The sequence below is a fragment of the Schistocerca piceifrons genome, unplaced genomic scaffold (genome assembly GCF_021461385.2).
Source record: "Schistocerca piceifrons isolate TAMUIC-IGC-003096 unplaced genomic scaffold, iqSchPice1.1 HiC_scaffold_2315, whole genome shotgun sequence".
Lineage (NCBI taxonomy): Eukaryota > Metazoa > Arthropoda > Insecta > Orthoptera > Acrididae > Schistocerca > Schistocerca piceifrons.
The window spans coordinates 1-17,457 of NW_025728246.1; the positions used below are offsets into that span (position 1 = coordinate 1).

Consider the following 17,457-nt stretch of genomic DNA (forward strand, 5'->3'; position numbering starts at 1 on the left):
GGAAATACACAACTTTCGATAGCGTACGTCTTTCGAATCAAACATCATCTCAAGATCTATAAACGAATCGAAGTTTGGCACCATGGTGGTGTTTGGGAACGGTGCGTTCTCATTCATATTTAAGTGCTTACTTATCGCAGTCATTTTAACGTATCGAGCCTATAATACCTCCAACCGTAGCGCAACTGTCGCCTTTCGACAGTTTGCTTTCCATCCGGCCGCCGTATACGGAAGCGATCTGATAGGGCCTGGCTCCATCGCCAACAGCAGGAGCCTCTGGTCTCACAATTCGGCTACGAAGAACGTGGTTTGCTCTTCGAAAGAAACTTGAAAGCAACATCAGCGATGAGGTCAACGAAGGTGACAAATAAATGTTTCGAATCGAGATAATCGCGGCGTTGCAGTAGTTGTTATACTGAATGCACAGGACATTTTTCATTTGCATTAGACAACGCTACACGACGATTCGGTGCTTATTTCTGCAGTAAGTAAGTGGGCCGACTACTTTCCTCCGATCGGATACCAACGTGGACGGATGCCATCATTAAATGATTCACGAGTGGGAGCTTGGTCAGCTGCACTGCAGCAGGGCGTTACAGCGTGTACACCAGCCACAGTACGATGCGATTTCGAATCGACAAACGACTTCTTTCCGTAAGGACTAGCGAGGGACGCAGTTTCCGATGCATCAGACGAGGTGGCCGAGTGGTTAAGGCGTTGGACTGCTAATCCAATGTGCTCTGCACGCGTGGGTTCGAATCCCATCCTCGTCGAAGAATTTTACGTAAAGCACCCATTTCGGATCACGCCTTCTACATGCGAAACGCCACTCAGTAGTAGCAATGGAACGTGTAGGTGAAAGTTAACATCCGTAAGAAATACGAAACTAAACCGCCTACCAATTGGAAATACACAACATTCGATAGCGTACTTCTTTCGAATCAAACATCATCTCAAGATCTATAAACGAATCGAAGTTTGGCACCATGGTGGTGTTTGGGAACGGTGCGTTCTCATTCATATTTAAGTGCTTACTTATCGCAGTCATTTTAACGTATCGAGCCTATAATACCTCCAACCGTAGCGCAACTGTCGCCTTTCGACAGTTTGCTTTCCATCCGGCCGCCGTATACGGAAGCGATCTGATAGGGCCTGGCTCCATCGCCAACAGCAGGAGCCTCTGGTCTCACAATTCGGCTACGAAGAACGTGGTTTGCTCTTCGAAAGAAACTTGAAAGCAACATCAGCGATGAGGTCAACGAAGGTGACAAATAAATGTTTCGAATCGAGATAATCGCGGCGTTGCAGTAGTTGTTATACTGAATGCACAGGACATTTTTCATTTGCATTAGACAACGCTACACGACGATTCGGTGCTTATTTCTGCAGTAAGTAAGTGGGCCGACTACTTTCTCCGATCGGATACCAACGTGGACGGATGCCATCATTAAATGATTCACGAGTGGGAGCTTGGTCAGCTGCACTGCAGCAGGGCGTTACAGCGTGTACACCAGCCACAGTACGATGCGATTTCGAATCGACAAACGACTTCTTTCCGTAAGGACTAGCGAGGGACGCAGTTTCCGATGCATCAGACGAGGTGGCGAGTGGTTAAGGCGTTGGACTGCTAATCCAATGTGCTCTGCACGCGTGGGTTCGAATCCCATCCTCGTCGAAGAATTTTACGTAAAGCACCCATTTCGGATCACGCCTTCTACATGCGAAACGCCACTCAGTAGTAGCAATGGAACGTGTAGGTGAAAGTTAACATCCGTAAGAAATACGAAACTAAACCGCCTACCAATTGGAAATACACAACATTCGATAGCGTACTTCTTTCGAATCAAACATCATCTCAAGATCTATAAACGAATCGAAGTTTGGCACCATGGTGGTGTTTGGGAACGGTGCGTTCTCATTCATATTTAAGTGCTTACTTATCGCAGTCATTTTAACGTATCGAGCCTATAATACCTCCAACCGTAGCGCAACTGTCGCCTTTCGACAGTTTGCTTTCCATCCGGCCGCCGTATACGGAAGCGATCTGATAGGGCCTGGCTCCATCGCCAACAGCAGGAGCCTCTGGTCTCACAATTCGGCTACGAAGAACGTGGTTTGCTCTTCGAAAGAAACTTGAAAGCAACATCAGCGATGAGGTCAACGAAGGTGACAAATAAATGTTTCGAATCGAGATAATCGCGGCGTTTGCAGTAGTTGTTATACTGAATGCACAGGACATTTTTCATTTGCATTAGACAACGCTACACGACGATTCGGTGCTTATTTCTGCAGTAAGTAAGTGGGCCGACTACTTTCCTCCGATCGGATACCAACGTGGACGGATGCCATCATTAAATGATTCACGAGTGGGAGCTTGGTCAGCTGCACTGCAGCAGGGCGTTACAGCGTGTACACCAGCCACAGTACGATGCGATTTCGAATCGACAAACGACTTCTTTCCGTAAGGACTAGCGAGGGACGCAGTTTCCGATGCATCAGACGAGGTGGCCGAGTGGTTAAGGCGTTGGACTGCTAATCCAATGTGCTCTGCACGCGTGGGTTCGAATCCCATCCTCGTCGAAGAATTTTACGTAAAGCACCCATTTCGGATCACGCCTTCTACATGCGAAACGCCACTCAGTAGTAGCAATGGAACGTGTAGGTGAAAGTTAACATCCGTAAGAAATACGAAACTAAACCGCCTACCAATTGGAAATACACAACATTCGATAGCGTACTTCTTTCGAATCAAACATCATCTCAAGATCTATAAACGAATCGAAGTTTGGCACCATGGTGGTGTTTGGGAACGGTGCGTTCTCATTCATATTTAAGTGCTTACTTATCGCAGTCATTTTAACGTATCGAGCCTATAATACCTCCAACCGTAGCGCAACTGTCGCCTTTCGACAGTTTGCTTTCCATCCGGCCGCCGTATACGGAAGCGATCTGATAGGGCCTGGCTCCATCGCCAACAGCAGGAGCCTCTGGTCTCACAATTCGGCTACGAAGAACGTGGTTTGCTCTTCGAAAGAAACTTGAAAGCAACATCAGCGATGAGGTCAACGAAGGTGACAAATAAATGTTTCGAATCGAGATAATCGCGGCGTTGCAGTAGTTGTTATACTGAATGCACAGGACATTTTTCATTTGCATTAGACAACGCTACACGACGATTCGGTGCTTATTTCTGCAGTAAGTAAGTGGGCCGACTACTTTCCTCCGATCGGATACCAACGTGGACGGATGCCATCATTAAATGATTCACGAGTGGGAGCTTGGTCAGCTGCACTGCAGCAGGGCGTTACAGCGTGTACACCAGCCACAGTACGATGCGATTTCGAATCGACAAACGACTTCTTTCCGTAAGGACTAGCGAGGGACGCAGTTTCCGATGCATCAGACGAGGTGGCCGAGTGGTTAAGGCGTTGGACTGCTAATCCAATGTGCTCTGCACGCGTGGGTTCGAATCCCATCCTCGTCGAAGAATTTTACGTAAAGCACCCATTTCGGATCACGCCTTCTACATGCGAAACGCCACTCAGTAGTAGCAATGGAACGTGTAGGTGAAAGTTAACATCCGTAAGAAATACGAAACTAAACCGCCTACCAATTGGAAATACACAACATTCGATAGCGTACTTCTTTCGAATCAAACATCATCTCAAGATCTATAAACGAATCGAAGTTTGGCACCATGGTGGTGTTTGGGAACGGTGCGTTCTCATTCATATTTAAGTGCTTACTTATCGCAGTCATTTTAACGTATCGAGCCTATAATACCTCCAACCGTAGCGCAACTGTCGCCTTTCGACAGTTTGCTTTCCATCCGGCCGCCGTATACGGAAGCGATCTGATAGGGCCTGGCTCCATCGCCAACAGCAGGAGCCTCTGGTCTCACAATTCGGCTACGAAGAACGTGGTTTGCTCTTCGAAAGAAACTTGAAAGCAACATCAGCGATGAGGTCAACGAAGGTGACAAATAAATGTTTCGAATCGAGATAATCGCGGCGTTGCAGTAGTTGTTATACTGAATGCACAGGACATTTTTCATTTGCATTAGACAACGCTACACGACGATTCGGTGCTTATTTCTGCAGTAAGTAAGTGGGCCGACTACTTTCCTCCGATCGGATACCGACGTGGACGGATGCCATCATTAAATGATTCACGAGTGGGAGCTTGGTCAGCTGCACTGCAGCAGGGCGATACAGCGTGTACACCAGCCACAGTACGATGCGATTTCGAATCGACAAACGACTTCTTTCCGTAAGGACTAGCGAGGGACGCAGTTTCCGATGCATCAGACGAGGTGGCCGAGTGGTTAAGGCGTTGGACTGCTAATCCAATGTGCTCTGCACGCGTGGGTTCGAATCCCATCCTCGTCGAAGAATTTTACGTAAAGCACCCATTTCGGATCTCGCCTTCTACATGCGAAACGCCACTCAGTGGTAGCAATGGAACGTGTAGGTGAAAGTTAACATCCGTAAGAAATACGAAACTAAACCGCCTACCAATTGGAAATACACAACTTTCGATAGCGTACGTCTTTCGAATCAAACATCATCTCAAGATCTATAAACGAATCGAAGTTTGGCACCATGGTGGTGTTTGGGAACGGTGCGTTCTCATTCATATTTAAGTGCTTACTTATCGCAGTCATTTTAACGTATCGAGCCTATAATACCTCCAACCGTAGCGCAACTGTCGCCTTTCGACAGTTTGCTTTCCATCCGGCCGCCGTATACGGAAGCGATCTGATAGGGCCTGGCTCCATCGCCAACAGCAGGAGCCTCTGGTCTCACAATTCGGCTACGAAGAACGTGGTTTGCTCTTCGAAAGAAACTTGAAAGCAACATCAGCGATGAGGTCAACGAAGGTGACAAATAAATGTTTCGAATCGAGATAATCGCGGCGTTGCAGTAGTTGTTATACTGAATGCACAGGACATTTTTCATTTGCATTAGACAACGCTACACGACGATTCGGTGCTTATTTCTGCAGTAAGTAAGTGGGCCGACTACTTTCCTCCGATCGGATACCAACGTGGACGGATGCCATCATTAAATGATTCACGAGTGGGAGCTTGGTCAGCTGCACTGCAGCAGGGCGATACAGCGTGTACACCAGCCACAGTACGATGCGATTTCGAATCGACAAACGACTTCTTTCCGTAAGGACTAGCGAGGGACGCAGTTTCCGATGCATCAGACGAGGTGGCCGAGTGGTTAAGGCGTTGGACTGCTAATCCAATGTGCTCTGCACGCGTGGGTTCGAATCCCATCCTCGTCGAAGAATTTTACGTAAAGCACCCATTTCGGATCTCGCCTTCTACATGCGAAACGCCACTCAGTGGTAGCAATGGAACGTGTAGGTGAAAGTTAACATCCGTAAGAAATACGAAACTAAACCGCCTACCAATTGGAAATACACAACTTTCGATAGCGTACGTCTTTCGAATCAAACATCATCTCAAGATCTATAAACGAATCGAAGTTTGGCACCATGGTGGTGTTTGGGAACGGTGCGTTCTCATTCATATTTAAGTGCTTACTTATCGCAGTCATTTTAACGTATCGAGCCTATAATACCTCCAACCGTAGCGCAACTGTCGCCTTTCGACAGTTTGCTTTCCATCCGGCCGCCGTATACGGAAGCGATCTGATAGGGCCTGGCTCCATCGCCAACAGCAGGAGCCTCTGGTCTCACAATTCGGCTACGAAGAACGTGGTTTGCTCTTCGAAAGAAACTTGAAAGCAACATCAGCGATGAGGTCAACGAAGGTGACAAATAAATGTTTCGAATCGAGATAATCGCGGCGTTGCAGTAGTTGTTATACTGAATGCACAGGACATTTTTCATTTGCATTAGACAACGCTACACGACGATTCGGTGCTTATTTCTGCAGTAAGTAAGTGGGCCGACTACTTTCCTCCGATCGGATACCAACGTGGACGGATGCCATCATTAAATGATTCACGAGTGGGAGCTTGGTCAGCTGCACTGCAGCAGGGCGATACAGCGTGTACACCAGCCACAGTACGATGCGATTTCGAATCGACAAACGACTTCTTTCCGTAAGGACTAGCGAGGGACGCAGTTTCCGATGCATCAGACGAGGTGGCCGAGTGGTTAAGGCGTTGGACTGCTAATCCAATGTGCTCTGCACGCGTGGGTTCGAATCCCATCCTCGTCGAAGAATTTTACGTAAAGCACCCATTTCGGATCTCGCCTTCTACATGCGAAACGCCACTCAGTGGTAGCAATGGAACGTGTAGGTGAAAGTTAACATCCGTAAGAAATACGAAACTAAACCGCCTACCAATTGGAAATACACAACTTTCGATAGCGTACGTCTTTCGAATCAAACATCATCTCAAGATCTATAAACGAATCGAAGTTTGGCACCATGGTGGTGTTTGGGAACGGTGCGTTCTCATTCATATTTAAGTGCTTACTTATCGCAGTCATTTTAACGTATCGAGCCTATAATACCTCCAACCGTAGCGCAACTGTCGCCTTTCGACAGTTTGCTTTCCATCCGGCCGCCGTATACGGAAGCGATCTGATAGGGCCTGGCTCCATCGCCAACAGCAGGAGCCTCTGGTCTCACAATTCGGCTACGAAGAACGTGGTTTGCTCTTCGAAAGAAACTTGAAAGCAACATCAGCGATGAGGTCAACGAAGGTGACAAATAAATGTTTCGAATCGAGATAATCGCGGCGTTGCAGTAGTTGTTATACTGAATGCACAGGACATTTTTCATTTGCATTAGACAACGCTACACGACGATTCGGTGCTTATTTCTGCAGTAAGTAAGTGGGCCGACTACTTTCCTCCGATCGGATACCAACGTGGACGGATGCCATCATTAAATGATTCACGAGTGGGAGCTTGGTCAGCTGCACTGCAGCAGGGCGATACAGCGTGTACACCAGCCACAGTACGATGCGATTTCGAATCGACAAACGACTTCTTTCCGTAAGGACTAGCGAGGGACGCAGTTTCCGATGCATCAGACGAGGTGGCCGAGTGGTTAAGGCGTTGGACTGCTAATCCAATGTGCTCTGCACGCGTGGGTTCGAATCCCATCCTCGTCGAAGAATTTTACGTAAAGCACCCATTTCGGATCTCGCCTTCTACATGCGAAACGCCACTCAGTGGTAGCAATGGAACGTGTAGGTGAAAGTTAACATCCGTAAGAAATACGAAACTAAACCGCCTACCAATTGGAAATACACAACTTTCGATAGCGTACGTCTTTCGAATCAAACATCATCTCAAGATCTATAAACGAATCGAAGTTTGGCACCATGGTGGTGTTTGGGAACGGTGCGTTCTCATTCATATTTAAGTGCTTACTTATCGCAGTCATTTTAACGTATCGAGCCTATAATACCTCCAACCGTAGCGCAACTGTCGCCTTTCGACAGTTTGCTTTCCATCCGGCCGCCGTATACGGAAGCGATCTGATAGGGCCTGGCTCCATCGCCAACAGCAGGAGCCTCTGGTCTCACAATTCGGCTACGAAGAACGTGGTTTGCTCTTCGAAAGAAACTTGAAAGCAACATCAGCGATGAGGTCAACGAAGGTGACAAATAAATGTTTCGAATCGAGATAATCGCGGCGTTGCAGTAGTTGTTATACTGAATGCACAGGACATTTTTCATTTGCATTAGACAACGCTACACGACGATTCGGTGCTTATTTCTGCAGTAAGTAAGTGGGCCGACTACTTTCCTCCGATCGGATACCAACGTGGACGGATGCCATCATTAAATGATTCACGAGTGGGAGCTTGGTCAGCTGCACTGCAGCAGGGCGTTACAGCGTGTACACCAGCCACAGTACGATGCGATTTCGAATCGACAAACGACTTCTTTCCGTAAGGACTAGCGAGGGACGCAGTTTCCGATGCATCAGACGAGGTGGCCGAGTGGTTAAGGCGTTGGACTGCTAATCCAATGTGCTCTGCACGCGTGGGTTCGAATCCCATCCTCGTCGAAGAATTTTACGTAAAGCACCCATTTCGGATCACGCCTTCTACATGCGAAACGCCACTCAGTAGTAGCAATGGAACGTGTAGGTGAAAGTTAACATCCGTAAGAAATACGAAACTAAACCGCCTACCAATTGGAAATACACAACATTCGATAGCGTACTTCTTTCGAATCAAACATCATCTCAAGATCTATAAACGAATCGAAGTTTGGCACCATGGTGGTGTTTGGGAACGGTGCGTTCTCATTCATATTTAAGTGCTTACTTATCGCAGTCATTTTAACGTATCGAGCCTATAATACCTCCAACCGTAGCGCAACTGTCGCCTTTCGACAGTTTGCTTTCCATCCGGCCGCCGTATACGGAAGCGATCTGATAGGGCCTGGCTCCATCGCCAACAGCAGGAGCCTCTGGTCTCACAATTCGGCTACGAAGAACGTGGTTTGCTCTTCGAAAGAAACTTGAAAGCAACATCAGCGATGAGGTCAACGAAGGTGACAAATAAATGTTTCGAATCGAGATAATCGCGGCGTTGCAGTAGTTGTTATACTGAATGCACAGGACATTTTTCATTTGCATTAGACAACGCTACACGACGATTCGGTGCTTATTTCTGCAGTAAGTAAGTGGGCCGACTACTTTCCTCCGATCGGATACCAACGTGGACGGATGCCATCATTAAATGATTCACGAGTGGGAGCTTGGTCAGCTGCACTGCAGCAGGGCGTTACAGCGTGTACACCAGCCACAGTACGATGCGATTTCGAATCGACAAACGACTTCTTTCCGTAAGGACTAGCGAGGGACGCAGTTTCCGATGCATCAGACGAGGTGGCCGAGTGGTTAAGGCGTTGGACTGCTAATCCAATGTGCTCTGCACGCGTGGGTTCGAATCCCATCCTCGTCGAAGAATTTTACGTAAAGCACCCATTTCGGATCACGCCTTCTACATGCGAAACGCCACTCAGTAGTAGCAATGGAACGTGTAGGTGAAAGTTAACATCCGTAAGAAATACGAAACTAAACCGCCTACCAATTGGAAATACACAACATTCGATAGCGTACTTCTTTCGAATCAAACATCATCTCAAGATCTATAAACGAATCGAAGTTTGGCACCATGGTGGTGTTTGGGAACGGTGCGTTCTCATTCATATTTAAGTGCTTACTTATCGCAGTCATTTTAACGTATCGAGCCTATAATACCTCCAACCGTAGCGCAACTGTCGCCTTTCGACAGTTTGCTTTCCATCCGGCCGCCGTATACGGAAGCGATCTGATAGGGCCTGGCTCCATCGCCAACAGCAGGAGCCTCTGGTCTCACAATTCGGCTACGAAGAACGTGGTTTGCTCTTCGAAAGAAACTTGAAAGCAACATCAGCGATGAGGTCAACGAAGGTGACAAATAAATGTTTCGAATCGAGATAATCGCGGCGTTGCAGTAGTTGTTATACTGAATGCACAGGACATTTTTCATTTGCATTAGACAACGCTACACGACGATTCGGTGCTTATTTCTGCAGTAAGTAAGTGGGCCGACTACTTTCCTCCGATCGGATACCAACGTGGACGGATGCCATCATTAAATGATTCACGAGTGGGAGCTTGGTCAGCTGCACTGCAGCAGGGCGTTACAGCGTGTACACCAGCCACAGTACGATGCGATTTCGAATCGACAAACGACTTCTTTCCGTAAGGACTAGCGAGGGACGCAGTTTCCGATGCATCAGACGAGGTGGCCGAGTGGTTAAGGCGTTGGACTGCTAATCCAATGTGCTCTGCACGCGTGGGTTCGAATCCCATCCTCGTCGAAGAATTTTACGTAAAGCACCCATTTCGGATCACGCCTTCTACATGCGAAACGCCACTCAGTAGTAGCAATGGAACGTGTAGGTGAAAGTTAACATCCGTAAGAAATACGAAACTAAACCGCCTACCAATTGGAAATACACAACATTCGATAGCGTACTTCTTTCGAATCAAACATCATCTCAAGATCTATAAACGAATCGAAGTTTGGCACCATGGTGGTGTTTGGGAACGGTGCGTTCTCATTCATATTTAAGTGCTTACTTATCGCAGTCATTTTAACGTATCGAGCCTATAATACCTCCAACCGTAGCGCAACTGTCGCCTTTCGACAGTTTGCTTTCCATCCGGCCGCCGTATACGGAAGCGATCTGATAGGGCCTGGCTCCATCGCCAACAGCAGGAGCCTCTGGTCTCACAATTCGGCTACGAAGAACGTGGTTTGCTCTTCGAAAGAAACTTGAAAGCAACATCAGCGATGAGGTCAACGAAGGTGACAAATAAATGTTTCGAATCGAGATAATCGCGGCGTTGCAGTAGTTGTTATACTGAATGCACAGGACATTTTTCATTTGCATTAGACAACGCTACACGACGATTCGGTGCTTATTTCTGCAGTAAGTAAGTGGGCCGACTACTTTCCTCCGATCGGATACCAACGTGGACGGATGCCATCATTAAATGATTCACGAGTGGGAGCTTGGTCAGCTGCACTGCAGCAGGGCGTTACAGCGTGTACACCAGCCACAGTACGATGCGATTTCGAATCGACAAACGACTTCTTTCCGTAAGGACTAGCGAGGGACGCAGTTTCCGATGCATCAGACGAGGTGGCCGAGTGGTTAAGGCGTTGGACTGCTAATCCAATGTGCTCTGCACGCGTGGGTTCGAATCCCATCCTCGTCGAAGAATTTTACGTAAAGCACCCATTTCGGATCACGCCTTCTACATGCGAAACGCCACTCAGTAGTAGCAATGGAACGTGTAGGTGAAAGTTAACATCCGTAAGAAATACGAAACTAAACCGCCTACCAATTGGAAATACACAACATTCGATAGCGTACTTCTTTCGAATCAAACATCATCTCAAGATCTATAAACGAATCGAAGTTTGGCACCATGGTGGTGTTTGGGAACGGTGCGTTCTCATTCATATTTAAGTGCTTACTTATCGCAGTCATTTTAACGTATCGAGCCTATAATACCTCCAACCGTAGCGCAACTGTCGCCTTTCGACAGTTTGCTTTCCATCCGGCCGCCGTATACGGAAGCGATCTGATAGGGCCTGGCTCCATCGCCAACAGCAGGAGCCTCTGGTCTCACAATTCGGCTACGAAGAACGTGGTTTGCTCTTCGAAAGAAACTTGAAAGCAACATCAGCGATGAGGTCAACGAAGGTGACAAATAAATGTTTCGAATCGAGATAATCGCGGCGTTGCAGTAGTTGTTATACTGAATGCACAGGACATTTTTCATTTGCATTAGACAACGCTACACGACGATTCGGTGCTTATTTCTGCAGTAAGTAAGTGGGCCGACTACTTTCCTCCGATCGGATACCAACGTGGACGGATGCCATCATTAAATGATTCACGAGTGGGAGCTTGGTCAGCTGCACTGCAGCAGGGCGTTACAGCGTGTACACCAGCCACAGTACGATGCGATTTCGAATCGACAAACGACTTCTTTCCGTAAGGACTAGCGAGGGACGCAGTTTCCGATGCATCAGACGAGGTGGCCGAGTGGTTAAGGCGTTGGACTGCTAATCCAATGTGCTCTGCACGCGTGGGTTCGAATCCCATCCTCGTCGAAGAATTTTACGTAAAGCACCCATTTCGGATCACGCCTTCTACATGCGAAACGCCACTCAGTAGTAGCAATGGAACGTGTAGGTGAAAGTTAACATCCGTAAGAAATACGAAACTAAACCGCCTACCAATTGGAAATACACAACATTCGATAGCGTACTTCTTTCGAATCAAACATCATCTCAAGATCTATAAACGAATCGAAGTTTGGCACCATGGTGGTGTTTGGGAACGGTGCGTTCTCATTCATATTTAAGTGCTTACTTATCGCAGTCATTTTAACGTATCGAGCCTATAATACCTCCAACCGTAGCGCAACTGTCGCCTTTCGACAGTTTGCTTTCCATCCGGCCGCCGTATACGGAAGCGATCTGATAGGGCCTGGCTCCATCGCCAACAGCAGGAGCCTCTGGTCTCACAATTCGGCTACGAAGAACGTGGTTTGCTCTTCGAAAGAAACTTGAAAGCAACATCAGCGATGAGGTCAACGAAGGTGACAAATAAATGTTTCGAATCGAGATAATCGCGGCGTTGCAGTAGTTGTTATACTGAATGCACAGGACATTTTTCATTTGCATTAGACAACGCTACACGACGATTCGGTGCTTATTTCTGCAGTAAGTAAGTGGGCCGACTACTTTCCTCCGATCGGATACCAACGTGGACGGATGCCATCATTAAATGATTCACGAGTGGGAGCTTGGTCAGCTGCACTGCAGCAGGGCGTTACAGCGTGTACACCAGCCACAGTACGATGCGATTTCGAATCGACAAACGACTTCTTTCCGTAAGGACTAGCGAGGGACGCAGTTTCCGATGCATCAGACGAGGTGGCCGAGTGGTTAAGGCGTTGGACTGCTAATCCAATGTGCTCTGCACGCGTGGGTTCGAATCCCATCCTCGTCGAAGAATTTTACGTAAAGCACCCATTTCGGATCACGCCTTCTACATGCGAAACGCCACTCAGTAGTAGCAATGGAACGTGTAGGTGAAAGTTAACATCCGTAAGAAATACGAAACTAAACCGCCTACCAATTGGAAATACACAACATTCGATAGCGTACTTCTTTCGAATCAAACATCATCTCAAGATCTATAAACGAATCGAAGTTTGGCACCATGGTGGTGTTTGGGAACGGTGCGTTCTCATTCATATTTAAGTGCTTACTTATCGCAGTCATTTTAACGTATCGAGCCTATAATACCTCCAACCGTAGCGCAACTGTCGCCTTTCGACAGTTTGCTTTCCATCCGGCCGCCGTATACGGAAGCGATCTGATAGGGCCTGGCTCCATCGCCAACAGCAGGAGCCTCTGGTCTCACAATTCGGCTACGAAGAACGTGGTTTGCTCTTCGAAAGAAACTTGAAAGCAACATCAGCGATGAGGTCAACGAAGGTGACAAATAAATGTTTCGAATCGAGATAATCGCGGCGTTGCAGTAGTTGTTATACTGAATGCACAGGACATTTTTCATTTGCATTAGACAACGCTACACGACGATTCGGTGCTTATTTCTGCAGTAAGTAAGTGGGCCGACTACTTTCCTCCGATCGGATACCAACGTGGACGGATGCCATCATTAAATGATTCACGAGTGGGAGCTTGGTCAGCTGCACTGCAGCAGGGCGTTACAGCGTGTACACCAGCCACAGTACGATGCGATTTCGAATCGACAAACGACTTCTTTCCGTAAGGACTAGCGAGGGACGCAGTTTCCGATGCATCAGACGAGGTGGCCGAGTGGTTAAGGCGTTGGACTGCTAATCCAATGTGCTCTGCACGCGTGGGTTCGAATCCCATCCTCGTCGAAGAATTTTACGTAAAGCACCCATTTCGGATCACGCCTTCTACATGCGAAACGCCACTCAGTAGTAGCAATGGAACGTGTAGGTGAAAGTTAACATCCGTAAGAAATACGAAACTAAACCGCCTACCAATTGGAAATACACAACATTCGATAGCGTACTTCTTTCGAATCAAACATCATCTCAAGATCTATAAACGAATCGAAGTTTGGCACCATGGTGGTGTTTGGGAACGGTGCGTTCTCATTCATATTTAAGTGCTTACTTATCGCAGTCATTTTAACGTATCGAGCCTATAATACCTCCAACCGTAGCGCAACTGTCGCCTTTCGACAGTTTGCTTTCCATCCGGCCGCCGTATACGGAAGCGATCTGATAGGGCCTGGCTCCATCGCCAACAGCAGGAGCCTCTGGTCTCACAATTCGGCTACGAAGAACGTGGTTTGCTCTTCGAAAGAAACTTGAAAGCAACATCAGCGATGAGGTCAACGAAGGTGACAAATAAATGTTTCGAATCGAGATAATCGCGGCGTTGCAGTAGTTGTTATACTGAATGCACAGGACATTTTTCATTTGCATTAGACAACGCTACACGACGATTCGGTGCTTATTTCTGCAGTAAGTAAGTGGGCCGACTACTTTCCTCCGATCGGATACCAACGTGGACGGATGCCATCATTAAATGATTCACGAGTGGGAGCTTGGTCAGCTGCACTGCAGCAGGGCGTTACAGCGTGTACACCAGCCACAGTACGATGCGATTTCGAATCGACAAACGACTTCTTTCCGTAAGGACTAGCGAGGGACGCAGTTTCCGATGCATCAGACGAGGTGGCCGAGTGGTTAAGGCGTTGGACTGCTAATCCAATGTGCTCTGCACGCGTGGGTTCGAATCCCATCCTCGTCGAAGAATTTTACGTAAAGCACCCATTTCGGATCACGCCTTCTACATGCGAAACGCCACTCAGTAGTAGCAATGGAACGTGTAGGTGAAAGTTAACATCCGTAAGAAATACGAAACTAAACCGCCTACCAATTGGAAATACACAACATTCGATAGCGTACTTCTTTCGAATCAAACATCATCTCAAGATCTATAAACGAATCGAAGTTTGGCACCATGGTGGTGTTTGGGAACGGTGCGTTCTCATTCATATTTAAGTGCTTACTTATCGCAGTCATTTTAACGTATCGAGCCTATAATACCTCCAACCGTAGCGCAACTGTCGCCTTTCGACAGTTTGCTTTCCATCCGGCCGCCGTATACGGAAGCGATCTGATAGGGCCTGGCTCCATCGCCAACAGCAGGAGCCTCTGGTCTCACAATTCGGCTACGAAGAACGTGGTTTGCTCTTCGAAAGAAACTTGAAAGCAACATCAGCGATGAGGTCAACGAAGGTGACAAATAAATGTTTCGAATCGAGATAATCGCGGCGTTGCAGTAGTTGTTATACTGAATGCACAGGACATTTTTCATTTGCATTAGACAACGCTACACGACGATTCGGTGCTTATTTCTGCAGTAAGTAAGTGGGCCGACTACTTTCCTCCGATCGGATACCAACGTGGACGGATGCCATCATTAAATGATTCACGAGTGGGAGCTTGGTCAGCTGCACTGCAGCAGGGCGTTACAGCGTGTACACCAGCCACAGTACGATGCGATTTCGAATCGACAAACGACTTCTTTCCGTAAGGACTAGCGAGGGACGCAGTTTCCGATGCATCAGACGAGGTGGCCGAGTGGTTAAGGCGTTGGACTGCTAATCCAATGTGCTCTGCACGCGTGGGTTCGAATCCCATCCTCGTCGAAGAATTTTACGTAAAGCACCCATTTCGGATCACGCCTTCTACATGCGAAACGCCACTCAGTAGTAGCAATGGAACGTGTAGGTGAAAGTTAACATCCGTAAGAAATACGAAACTAAACCGCCTACCAATTGGAAATACACAACATTCGATAGCGTACTTCTTTCGAATCAAACATCATCTCAAGATCTATAAACGAATCGAAGTTTGGCACCATGGTGGTGTTTGGGAACGGTGCGTTCTCATTCATATTTAAGTGCTTACTTATCGCAGTCATTTTAACGTATCGAGCCTATAATACCTCCAACCGTAGCGCAACTGTCGCCTTTCGACAGTTTGCTTTCCATCCGGCCGCCGTATACGGAAGCGATCTGATAGGGCCTGGCTCCATCGCCAACAGCAGGAGCCTCTGGTCTCACAATTCGGCTACGAAGAACGTGGTTTGCTCTTCGAAAGAAACTTGAAAGCAACATCAGCGATGAGGTCAACGAAGGTGACAAATAAATGTTTCGAATCGAGATAATCGCGGCGTTGCAGTAGTTGTTATACTGAATGCACAGGACATTTTTCATTTGCATTAGACAACGCTACACGACGATTCGGTGCTTATTTCTGCAGTAAGTAAGTGGGCCGACTACTTTCCTCCGATCGGATACCAACGTGGACGGATGCCATCATTAAATGATTCACGAGTGGGAGCTTGGTCAGCTGCACTGCAGCAGGGCGTTACAGCGTGTACACCAGCCACAGTACGATGCGATTTCGAATCGACAAACGACTTCTTTCCGTAAGGACTAGCGAGGGACGCAGTTTCCGATGCATCAGACGAGGTGGCCGAGTGGTTAAGGCGTTGGACTGCTAATCCAATGTGCTCTGCACGCGTGGGTTCGAATCCCATCCTCGTCGAAGAATTTTACGTAAAGCACCCATTTCGGATCACGCCTTCTACATGCGAAACGCCACTCAGTAGTAGCAATGGAACGTGTAGGTGAAAGTTAACATCCGTAAGAAATACGAAACTAAACCGCCTACCAATTGGAAATACACAACATTCGATAGCGTACTTCTTTCGAATCAAACATCATCTCAAGATCTATAAACGAATCGAAGTTTGGCACCATGGTGGTGTTTGGGAACGGTGCGTTCTCATTCATATTTAAGTGCTTACTTATCGCAGTCATTTTAACGTATCGAGCCTATAATACCTCCAACCGTAGCGCAACTGTCGCCTTTCGACAGTTTGCTTTCCATCCGGCCGCCGTATACGGAAGCGATCTGATAGGGCCTGGCTCCATCGCCAACAGCAGGAGCCTCTGGTCTCACAATTCGGCTACGAAGAACGTGGTTTGCTCTTCGAAAGAAACTTGAAAGCAACATCAGCGATGAGGTCAACGAAGGTGACAAATAAATGTTTCGAATCGAGATAATCGCGGCGTTGCAGTAGTTGTTATACTGAATGCACAGGACATTTTTCATTTGCATTAGACAACGCTACACGACGATTCGGTGCTTATTTCTGCAGTAAGTAAGTGGGCCGACTACTTTCCTCCGATCGGATACCAACGTGGACGGATGCCATCATTAAATGATTCACGAGTGGGAGCTTGGTCAGCTGCACTGCAGCAGGGCGTTACAGCGTGTACACCAGCCACAGTACGATGCGATTTCGAATCGACAAACGACTTCTTTCCGTAAGGACTAGCGAGGGACGCAGTTTCCGATGCATCAGACGAGGTGGCCGAGTGGTTAAGGCGTTGGACTGCTAATCCAATGTGCTCTGCACGCGTGGGTTCGAATCCCATCCTCGTCGAAGAATTTTACGTAAAGCACCCATTTCGGATCACGCCTTCTACATGCGAAACGCCACTCAGTAGTAGCAATGGAACGTGTAGGTGAAAGTTAACATCCGTAAGAAATACGAAACTAAACCGCCTACCAATTGGAAATACACAACATTCGATAGCGTACTTCTTTCGAATCAAACATCATCTCAAGATCTATAAACGAATCGAAGTTTGGCACCATGGTGGTGTTTGGGAACGGTGCGTTCTCATTCATATTTAAGTGCTTACTTATCGCAGTCATTTTAACGTATCGAGCCTATAATACCTCCAACCGTAGCGCAACTGTCGCCTTTCGACAGTTTGCTTTCCATCCGGCCGCCGTATACGGAAGCGATCTGATAGGGCCTGGCTCCATCGCCAACAGCAGGAGCCTCTGGTC

At 47.5% G+C, this 17,457-nt stretch overlaps 19 non-coding genes across 19 annotated transcripts; all 19 read left to right on the forward strand.

Moving 5' to 3' along the window:
* The first annotated feature begins 691 nt into the window (after positions 1 to 691).
* Positions 692 to 773, forward strand: Trnas-gcu. The gene has a single exon. It is a non-coding gene; the product is annotated as a tRNA-Ser (tRNA).
* An 821-nt stretch (positions 774 to 1,594) lies between these two features.
* Positions 1,595 to 1,675, forward strand: Trnas-gcu. The gene has a single exon. It is a non-coding gene; the product is annotated as a tRNA-Ser (tRNA).
* An 823-nt stretch (positions 1,676 to 2,498) lies between these two features.
* Trnas-gcu lies at positions 2,499 to 2,580 on the forward strand. The gene has a single exon. It is a non-coding gene; the product is annotated as a tRNA-Ser (tRNA).
* Positions 2,581 to 3,402: 822 nt separating this feature from the next.
* Trnas-gcu lies at positions 3,403 to 3,484 on the forward strand. The gene has a single exon. It is a non-coding gene; the product is annotated as a tRNA-Ser (tRNA).
* Positions 3,485 to 4,306: 822 nt separating this feature from the next.
* On the forward strand, positions 4,307 to 4,388 carry Trnas-gcu. The gene has a single exon. It is a non-coding gene; the product is annotated as a tRNA-Ser (tRNA).
* Positions 4,389 to 5,210: 822 nt separating this feature from the next.
* Trnas-gcu lies at positions 5,211 to 5,292 on the forward strand. The gene has a single exon. It is a non-coding gene; the product is annotated as a tRNA-Ser (tRNA).
* Positions 5,293 to 6,114: 822 nt separating this feature from the next.
* Positions 6,115 to 6,196, forward strand: Trnas-gcu. The gene has a single exon. It is a non-coding gene; the product is annotated as a tRNA-Ser (tRNA).
* An 822-nt stretch (positions 6,197 to 7,018) lies between these two features.
* On the forward strand, positions 7,019 to 7,100 carry Trnas-gcu. Its single transcript has one exon. It is a non-coding gene; the product is annotated as a tRNA-Ser (tRNA).
* An 822-nt stretch (positions 7,101 to 7,922) lies between these two features.
* On the forward strand, positions 7,923 to 8,004 carry Trnas-gcu. The gene has a single exon. It is a non-coding gene; the product is annotated as a tRNA-Ser (tRNA).
* An 822-nt stretch (positions 8,005 to 8,826) lies between these two features.
* On the forward strand, positions 8,827 to 8,908 carry Trnas-gcu. The gene has a single exon. It is a non-coding gene; the product is annotated as a tRNA-Ser (tRNA).
* An 822-nt stretch (positions 8,909 to 9,730) lies between these two features.
* Positions 9,731 to 9,812, forward strand: Trnas-gcu. Its single transcript has one exon. It is a non-coding gene; the product is annotated as a tRNA-Ser (tRNA).
* Positions 9,813 to 10,634: 822 nt separating this feature from the next.
* Positions 10,635 to 10,716, forward strand: Trnas-gcu. The gene has a single exon. It is a non-coding gene; the product is annotated as a tRNA-Ser (tRNA).
* Positions 10,717 to 11,538: 822 nt separating this feature from the next.
* Trnas-gcu lies at positions 11,539 to 11,620 on the forward strand. Its single transcript has one exon. It is a non-coding gene; the product is annotated as a tRNA-Ser (tRNA).
* Positions 11,621 to 12,442: 822 nt separating this feature from the next.
* Trnas-gcu lies at positions 12,443 to 12,524 on the forward strand. Its single transcript has one exon. It is a non-coding gene; the product is annotated as a tRNA-Ser (tRNA).
* Positions 12,525 to 13,346: 822 nt separating this feature from the next.
* Trnas-gcu lies at positions 13,347 to 13,428 on the forward strand. Its single transcript has one exon. It is a non-coding gene; the product is annotated as a tRNA-Ser (tRNA).
* Positions 13,429 to 14,250: 822 nt separating this feature from the next.
* Positions 14,251 to 14,332, forward strand: Trnas-gcu. The gene has a single exon. It is a non-coding gene; the product is annotated as a tRNA-Ser (tRNA).
* An 822-nt stretch (positions 14,333 to 15,154) lies between these two features.
* Positions 15,155 to 15,236, forward strand: Trnas-gcu. Its single transcript has one exon. It is a non-coding gene; the product is annotated as a tRNA-Ser (tRNA).
* Positions 15,237 to 16,058: 822 nt separating this feature from the next.
* Positions 16,059 to 16,140, forward strand: Trnas-gcu. Its single transcript has one exon. It is a non-coding gene; the product is annotated as a tRNA-Ser (tRNA).
* An 822-nt stretch (positions 16,141 to 16,962) lies between these two features.
* Trnas-gcu lies at positions 16,963 to 17,044 on the forward strand. Its single transcript has one exon. It is a non-coding gene; the product is annotated as a tRNA-Ser (tRNA).
* The last annotated feature ends 413 nt before the right edge of the window (positions 17,045 to 17,457 follow it).